This window comes from Salmo salar, chromosome 19, assembly GCF_965601325.2.
Source record: "Salmo salar chromosome 19, fSalSal1, whole genome shotgun sequence".
Classification (NCBI taxonomy): Eukaryota; Metazoa; Chordata; class Actinopteri; order Salmoniformes; family Salmonidae; genus Salmo; species Salmo salar.
The window spans coordinates 25,112,493-25,120,472 of NC_138309.1; positions in this window are offsets into that span (position 1 = coordinate 25,112,493).

A 7,980-nucleotide genomic window follows, 5' to 3' on the forward strand; every position below is an offset into this window, starting at 1 on the left:
CCCCGAGACCGATTGAAACAGGAAGTGGAATTCTGAATTGTGGACTCAACTTCACGTCGTTGCCTATTATTCACACCGTGAGCTATCGTTCATTGAGCACTTCCTATTGCTTCCACAAGATGTCCCCAGTCTTTACAAAGTGTTTTGAGCCTTCTACTGTCGAAACTCAGTGAATGAGACGCGTTGGAATTTGCTCACAGGGGGAGGGCCATCACCATTATGACGCCGGCGGCCCTGGCTACCCCCTCCTTTGGAAACGTTTTGAAACACAATACAATCGTCCCCCTCAAATCTTATTGGCTCTCTTGTTGAAACAGGCCCTGAAGATTTATGTTATACAACGTTTGACATGTTTGAACGAACCTAAATGGGAGAATTTTTATTTTTTTCCGAAACGGCTGTCCCGCGCACGGCAGAGCATTTGGATACAGCCTTCAGACGCGCTAACAACAGCAAGCTAATGGAACATAAAGGATGGACTTTTTCGACTGAAAATACATCTGTTGTGGACCTGGGATTTCTGGAAGTGCTTTCTGATGAAGACAACTAAAGGTAAGCGATTATTGACAATATTATACAAGATTAGATGTGATATGCGATTGTTCCAAGATGGCACCGAGCTAGGTTTACTAGCTCATTTTCTGAGTATCGCATCCCCTTTTATCACTAAGTGTGATTACCTAGTAAAGTTATTTTTAAATCTGGTATGACAGGTGCTTTCAAGAGATATTCATCTATAAATCTTAGAATGACAATATTACATTTTAAAAATGTTTTCGAATAGTAATTCAGTAAATTGTAGCACTGTTTCCCGGGATGCATTTCACGGGAAAATAGTTAGTCAACGTCAGACGCCGATGTAAAATGCTGTTTTCATATATAAATATGAACTTTATTGAACAAAAGAATGCATGCATTGTGTAACATGATGTCCTAGGTGTGTCATCTGATGAAGTTTGTAAAAGGTTAGTGCTGCATTTAGCTGTTTTTTGGTTATTTGTGATACATGTGGTTGGTCGGAAAATGGCTATGTTGCTGCTTTTACGATGGACTCCTCTAACATAATCTAATGTTTTGCTTTTCCTGTAAAACCTTTTTGAAATCGGACGACGTGGGTCGATTCAGGAGAGGTGTATCTATAAAACTATATGAGACAGTCCTATATTTGATTTTTTTTTTTATTACATTTCGTTATGCTAATGTCGCTAGGAGTTTTCGCTGGATTTTGATCCCGCATATGGGACGAGACGCTCAAGAGGTTCATTCCCGTAATGTCCATGGGTTGTTGGTTCTAAACACTTGGATTGATATACACAAAAAGCTTTTGATTGGAAAAGCAAGGATATTCCATCTATTATTATCTCAGATTTAAATTTGGTAGGTGTCAGAAGGAGTGAACATTAACAGGCACTAGCTTGCTGCTTGATATCGCACCACAAATCCTCAACCAGTTTGAAGTGTCTGATATTATGAGAGATCTTCAAAATGGTTGTATTTCAAATAGTCGTTTCAATGTCTCACATATGGGATAGGACTCACGTAACACTGGCTCTAAGTATCCAATCACACAGCATCTGTTGGAGATAGACAGGTCAAACAGCTTGGAGCTCCCGGGTGGTGCAGTGGTCTAAGACACTGCAATTCAGTGCAAAAGGGGTCACTGAAGTACCTGGTTCAAATCCAGGCTGCATTGCATCTGGCTGTGATTAGGAGTCCCATAGGACAGTGTGCAGTTGCCCCAGTATTGTCTGGGTTTGGCTGGGGTAGGCTGTCATTGTAAATAATAATTTGTTCTTAACTGACTTGGCTAATTAAAAAATGTTAAATGGCAAATGAGGTGAGCCCCTCTCCTCCATATAAGGAACCACTGGCCTGCCAACTGGTCATTCTCACCTCTTTTCCTTGCAGAATAGACAACACTCACTGAGGCACTCAGCACAAATAGATTCCTTTCTTCCTACTGAACTGTTTTCAGGTGAACCGTGAGGTTAACGCTGCCGAACGTAGGACCTCGGCTCTTGTCGATAGTGTTGAGTACTGACTGAAAGCAACATTTTGTTTCAAGTATAATTTATTTTCTACTCCTCAGTCTCCGGTCATACGGCTAGCTACTGAAACTTAGTTAGCCCAGGCCGCAAGGCTTTAGCTAACTAAGTTAGCCCATGCCGCAAGGCTTTAGCTAAATTGGCTAGCTAGCTGTAAAGCTTGCTAATCACACTAACAAAGGGGCTAGATCACACTGCAAGGCTTAAGCTAACCTGGCTAGCTAGCTGTAAAGCAAGCTAACCATATCAACCTAGGGAACAGCCCTAAGCGGCAGTGGAGGATAGTGTGCAAATCCTTCCTTGCCCTACCCTCTCTCTCTCTAGTTTAACGTAAGTCGTCCCTCCCCCTCTCCGTCTCAAGCGACAATGGTGGGTGTTTAAAAATATTCCCTGTGTAGCAGCGCACTTTCATGAGAGTTCCCACATGAGAAGATAGAGGATGTGCTCTATTAACCACAAGTTCCATCCCTCCTTGGACACTCCCCTCGGCACCTTTTCAGGTTCTAGCCAGCGAAGAAAGTCTGCATGTCTGCTCTCTTTTCGGTCTCTTCTGACATACAGATCAGGATGACAGATTGCCATTTGCCATTCTCCATGCCCCCCCTTCCCTTGCCTTACGGGATTGATCGCTTCTAACAATCTATTGCACAAGCAACACAGTAAAAACAGGCTCATGTGTGCACCTCCTCAGTACTACCACCAGGAGCTGCCATCACTCTAAGTGTGTGAAGCAGAGAAAAGACCTGACACAATCCCCTGTTCTCATAACGATAAACAAGGGAAAAGGTTTTCTTGGCTCCATTACCAACCATATTTTTCAGGACTATTGACAGAAAACTATTTTTATCGAGCTAGATGACAGTCAGTACACTCTTTCTTACTTCTGGTTGGAGGTTCCTTACTTTAAAACCCCCATATCATTTCATTCCATTAGAAAAAAAGTTTAATTTGCAGTTTCACATGTATAAATCTTCCATTCCCATGTTGTCACATTTATTTCCCATGAGATGTTGTTTTCACTTGTAGTTTTATATTATCCCATGTTGATTTTACATTCCGTCACATTAACTTCACAAACGATCACGTTATCACATGTGAAAGTCATGTTTTTTCTGCAAGTGCACTACGCTATGGTGTTTTTTCCTTATCCCATTTCTACCCTTCGTTTGGTACACGCAGTCAGCATTTGTCAGCTCTACCTTCCCTTTCGGGAACAAGCAGCTGGGGATATTTTTCTCTCTGGGGTAGGCCCAAGTCAGACCAGGAACATAGCTGATCTATTGCTGGTTACCCAGACATCCTAATCCTAAGCATGATTCCTTCTTCATTTTAGCTACACCGGTTGACACCAAGCAAGTTTTGTGTAACAATTGCATTAATTGTCTGATGGTAGATTGTAGGGCTGCGTTCAAAACAACTACAAGTGTGCTTGCTCTTGTTACACAATGGCACCGCTAAGCAAAAATAAAACTTTTATTTGAAGACTCTTCTTTGAGTCATAAAAGAGCATTGAAAATGCTTAGGAACTGTGCACACTTTGGAGAGGTGTGGAGTTAGTCCTCTCAAACATTATTTTGTCTTACGTTGCACCTACCCCACATTTTCCAGTAATATTATTTTCAGGTTACTGAATGTATCCAGAGTATTTTCAGATTTTGTTATCAACAAATGGTGTGAAAAGTACAGTAAATGTAAAATGCACATAATTAACAGTGTAAAGTTTGGATTCATTCTTCTGTCAGGTGAACTGTTGTGTCCTCAACTTTGGTCTAATAATTATCCCATCATCTCTAAACTGTTACATTTCAATTGATACAATGCTTATGCATTCCATATTTCTTCTGTAAGAAACATTTAAATTAAGGCATTTTAGGCCAAATCCCATAAGTGTGTATAGGTATTTTTTATTTCACCTTTATTTAACCAGGTAGGCTAGTTGAGAACAACTTCCCATTTACAACTGCGACCTGGCCAAGATAAAGCAAAGCAGTTCGACATATACAACAACACAGAATTAGACATGGACTAAACAAACATACAGCCGTGGCCAAACATTTTGAGAATGACACACATATTAATTTCCACAAAGTTTGCTGCTTCAGTGTCTTTAGATATTTTTTGTCAGATGTTACTATGGAATACTGAAGTATAATTACAAGCATTTCATGAGAGTCAAAGGCTTTTATTGACAATTACATTAAGTTGATGCAAAGAGTCAATATTTGCAGTGTTGACCCTTCTTTTTCAAGACCTCTGCAATCTGTTCTGGCATGCTGTCAATTAATATCAATTATCGATGTTTTGTTCCCCGAGCCACATAGTTATCACTTTTGCCTTATGGCAAGGTGCTTCATCATGCTGGAAAAGGCATTGTTCATCATCAAACTGTTCCTGGATGGTTCGGAGAAGTTGCTCTCGGAGGATGTGTTGGTACCATTCTTTATTCATGGCTGTGTTCTTAGGCAAAATTGTGAGTGAGCCCACTCCCTTGGCTGAGAAGCAACCCCACACATGAATGGTCTCAGTATGTTTTACTGTTGGCATGACACAGGACTGATGGTAGCGCTCACCTTGTCTTCTCCGGACAAGCTTTTTTTCCGGATGCCCCAAACAATCGGACATGAGATTCATCAGAGAAAATGACTTTACCCCAGTCCTCAGCAGTCCAATTCCTGTACCTTTTGCAGAATGTCAGTCTGTCCCTGATGTTTGTCCTGGAGAGAAGTGGCTTATTTCCTGCCCTTCTTGATACCAGGCCATCCTCCAAAAGTCTTCGCCTCACTGTGCGTGCAGATGCACTCACACCTGCCTGCTGCCATTCCTGAGCAAGCTCTGTACAGGTGGTGCCCCGATCCCGCAGCGGAATCAACTTTAGGAGACGGTTCTGGCGCTTGCTGGACTTTCTTGGGCTCCCTGAAGCCTTCTTCACAACAATTGAACCGCTCTCCTTGAAGTTCTTGATGATCCGATAAATGGTTGATTTAGGTGCAATCTTACTGGCAGCAATATCCTTGCCTGTGAAGCCCTTTTTGTGCAAAGCACTGATGACGGCACGTGTTTCCTTGCAGGTAACCATGGTTGACAGAGGAAGAAGAATGATTCCAAGCACCACCATCCTTTTGAAGCATCCAGTCTGTTATTCGAACTCAATCAGCATGACAGAGTGATCTCCAGCCTTGTCCTCATTAACACTCACACCTGTGTTAACAAGAGAAACACTGACATGATGTTAGCTGGTCCTTTTGTGGCAGGGCTGAAATGCAGTGGAAATGTTTTTGGGGGGATTCAGTTCATTTGCATGGCAAAGAGGGACTTTGCAATTAATTGCAATTCATCTGATCACTCTTCATAGCATTCTGGAGTATATGCAAATTGCCATCATACAAACTGAGGCAGCAGACTTTGTGAAAATTAATATTTGTGTCATTCTGTACATCAATAGACTGTTCATTAGTGATGTCGCCCCTGTTTGCTTGTGATTCTCTGATCCACCTCTTCTGTATACTTCTGGCCCTTCTTTGGACACTGTGTTAACTAACCTCCAGATGAGCTTCAATGCCATACAACTCTACCGGGGCCTCCAACTGCTCTTAAATGCAAGTAAAACTAAATGCATGCTCTTCAACCGATCGCTGCCCGCACCTGCCCGCCCGCGAGCATCACTACTCTGGACGGTTCTGACTTAGAATAAGTGGACAACTACAAATACCTAGGTGTCTGGTTAGACTCTAAACTCTCTTTCCAGACTCACATTAAGCATCTCCAATCCAAAATGAAATCTGGAATCGGCTTCATATTTCGCAATGTAATTGTAATGTTTAAGATACATTCTGAGTTTCGAGTCAATCAGAAATACGGTTCATGAGAAGAAGATATTTGAACATTTGATTTAAAAAAAATCTAGATTGTGGAAAATCCAATCTGGAGGACATCATAGGTCCATTAGGCATTTTCATGTGATTGTACGTGTAATTGGGGGGCGGGGCTGACGCTTAGACATATTTTTTGCATTAGCATAAATACTAACAGTTTGAGGTTCACAACAGAATTGCATGCTGTTTCTATGTTTGAGATATCAACACCTGCTCCGGCATACACCTTCCTACCACCACCGTGGTCCCGAAATAAAACATAAAACAAAGGTTTGTCACCACCTGGCTAGTAATGAAATGTCATTCAGGAGACATCCATTGTGACTCATTGACATGTTCTCAGAAGGCTGTGCATGCTGTGAACCATCGTTCAAGTCATAGTGCCTTGTGCTTTGAGTCACAATGTTACCTAAGCCGCTCGTCGACTGGCCTGGGTCTCCATCTATTTTTTTTTTTAGACATCCTTAGCGAGAAGGTCGGGGCTGTGGCTTTCCCAGGCTGCCCAGAGGCCTCTTAGTTCCGGCGCAGAGACCACAACCCCCAGACAATGCCCCAAAACATTCAGCACCACAACAAAGACTGCTTTGAAGATATCAACCATGGTGCCAGTTTTACAGACTGCTGTGTATTACCATGCCTTGCCAGAGAGCACACATGTGCCGGAAATGCAGGCTAGAGGCCAAGAGATAAGGATACAGCATGTGTGTCTGTGACTAATCTATAGAAACGGAACCACAGCACCATTACAAAGGGACACACTGCGTGCTTACACCTGCTGATTGACCGATGACACCAATTAGTGCATCTGGACCACATAACAGCCAGAGAGATATATATCTCTATTACTGACTCCCCCCTCAAAGGAAACGCCAACATCCTGATTCACTTGTGAAATCAGTGGTAGCCATCCGCTCAGAATACAGAAAGATCCAGTCAGAAGGGGAAGGGTGAGGAACAGCGATTAGGTGACCCTTGAGAGGAGTGTTAAGGAGAGAGAGCAATTTAATAAAAAAGATGGCAAAAAAAGAAAACAGATGGAGTGGAAGAGTGGGAATGCAAAGAGAAGACACAGGAGGAGGAGAGAGTGGGTGAGAGTGGATGGAATGAGAGTGGAAGATGTTCAAATTAGGAAAGCAGATGATTTGGGGCGGAGGTGACCTGAGGGGTTGATGAAGGGACAGTCTTGGGCAGACACAAAACAATTGACTGAAGTGATGAGTTCTACATCCCCTGAGGCAGCCCAGGACCAGAAATAGACACTCCCTTTGTCCTCTTGATCTGTCCACAGAAATGTAGGCCAACATAGTGCCCACAAGCATTGCACAATCAAACAATTAATCAGTCATGTTTTTATAAAGCCCTTTTTCAAAACAGCAATTGCCACAATGTGCTTTACAGTAACCCGTCTAGACCCCAAATAGCAGGCAGAATGAGAAGTACAGTGACCAGGAAAAACTCCCTAGAAGGAAGAAATGTAGAGAAGAACAATGCTCAGAAGGCAGACACACCCTCTTCTAACTGACATTGACATTCATGATCCTCTAGGCCCTGAATGACATGACATAAGCTGCTTTCAATGGTCTGTGAAATACTTTCCATGGCATGTTTACTGCGTTTGTAATCAAAATAGGAGAAAACCTCAATCTGGAAGTCATTTCAAAAGCTCCGGAACCTCTCCCTCCAAAAGGTCTACGTGTAGTTGCGCTGATGTTGTAGATTCTTTCCATCATATAGTACTGTATGGTTGGAAATCGATCAGCATTTGATAGGCTCATCAGAATTTTGCATATGGGGCGGCAGGTAGCCTAGTGGTTAGAGCTGACAAGGTAAAAATCTGTCATTCTGCCCCTGAACAAGGCAGTTAACCCATTCTTCCTAGTTAAATAAAGGTTTAATTCAAAAAAAAAGTTTCCTCATATGGCCTTTACAAGACAATTAGCTATTTGACGGATACTTGATTAATGGAGCAAGTGGGGAACAAAAAAAACATTGAGGTTATAGGCCAAAAGTAAATACTCTATTATTTATAATATATACAACAATTAAAGCATGCTTTGTTTAGG